Source organism: Nematolebias whitei, chromosome 7 (genome assembly GCF_014905685.2).
Source record: "Nematolebias whitei isolate Nwh7 chromosome 7, NemWhi1, whole genome shotgun sequence".
Taxonomy (NCBI): domain Eukaryota; kingdom Metazoa; phylum Chordata; class Actinopteri; order Cyprinodontiformes; family Rivulidae; genus Nematolebias; species Nematolebias whitei.
In genome coordinates, this window is record NC_056504.1 from 5,449,909 (window position 1) to 5,451,204 (window position 1,296).

The window sequence follows — 1,296 nt, forward strand, 5'->3', positions numbered from 1 at the left end:
GTTGCTCTTACTCAGTTGGAAAACTTCCAATCAAGTTAACTAAGTTCCATGAACAGGCTCTGCTATATAAACATAATTACTCTCCTCATAACTGCATCATATGGAATAATGCTTATATTTTATATAAAAACAAATCATTATACTTACATAATTGGGCTAACAAAAGTATTTATCTGTTACTTGACATTAATGGTGAATGGTATACTTACGAGAATTTTATTAACATTAATGATATAGATATTTCTCAAAAAGAATTTGATTTGGTCATTAATTCTATTCCTCATAACTTACATGCACTAGCACAAACCACACATTTAGACAAATTATACTTTTATGATTCAGTTTCTATTGAAGGTACTAATATAGTGCATAAAAATTTTAATAACAGGTTTATCAGATCTCAGTTAGTTACTTTCTCTACTCCCATAAGTAAACATAGATGGGGCCACTTAGGCAATAAACTATGGAGTGAAATCTTCTTATTGTCCTATAAATATATTTTATCTAATAGAATTAAATAATTTATATTTAAAATTTTACATGGATATTATCCAGTTAAAGACTACATTGGCCGTTTCTCACCAAATGTCAGAAAGTTGCTCTTTTTGCCAGACTGAAGGCGAAAGTATCGAACATCTATTTGTAGATTGTTTTCACAATATTCTGGTCTGAAATACAAAAACTTCTTACTGAAAAAATTAAAAAGTACATTGTGTTATCAAAAATGCAAATATTGCTCATCTTTAATAATTCATTATTTTCTTCAGACGATCTATTTATAATAAATCAAATTATAATTATAGCAAAATATTACATACACAAAATGAAGTGGAATGAAAAAATACCCTCATTTAATAATTTTAAAGAAACTGACCTAAAAATATGTATTGCCTCTATTGAAAAGCTTAATTTTAACAATAAAAAACTTCTAAGAACAAAAACTCTTATGCAGAAATTTAATTTTATCCTATAAGCAGATCCCTTTGTTGTTTATTATTCCTTTTCTCTTTGTATTGAATTTCTTTGTTTAATGTTTCAGATCCTCTGCTATTTAAACTTGAAGTTATTTTTGTATATTTGTTGATATAGTTGCATTTATATTTAGTTAAGAACTGTGAGGTCTAGTTTGATAGGGTCTGTGATAGTTATGTATCTTTTTTTTATTGTGTTTTGATGCTTCTTTGGATTGGAAGATTTTTGTAATATTGTCTGATTGAAATAAAGTTGATAAAAAAATTAAAAAAAAAGTGCAAATCAGCTGATGTATTTTGGCACATGCGCAAATGACCTGACGGT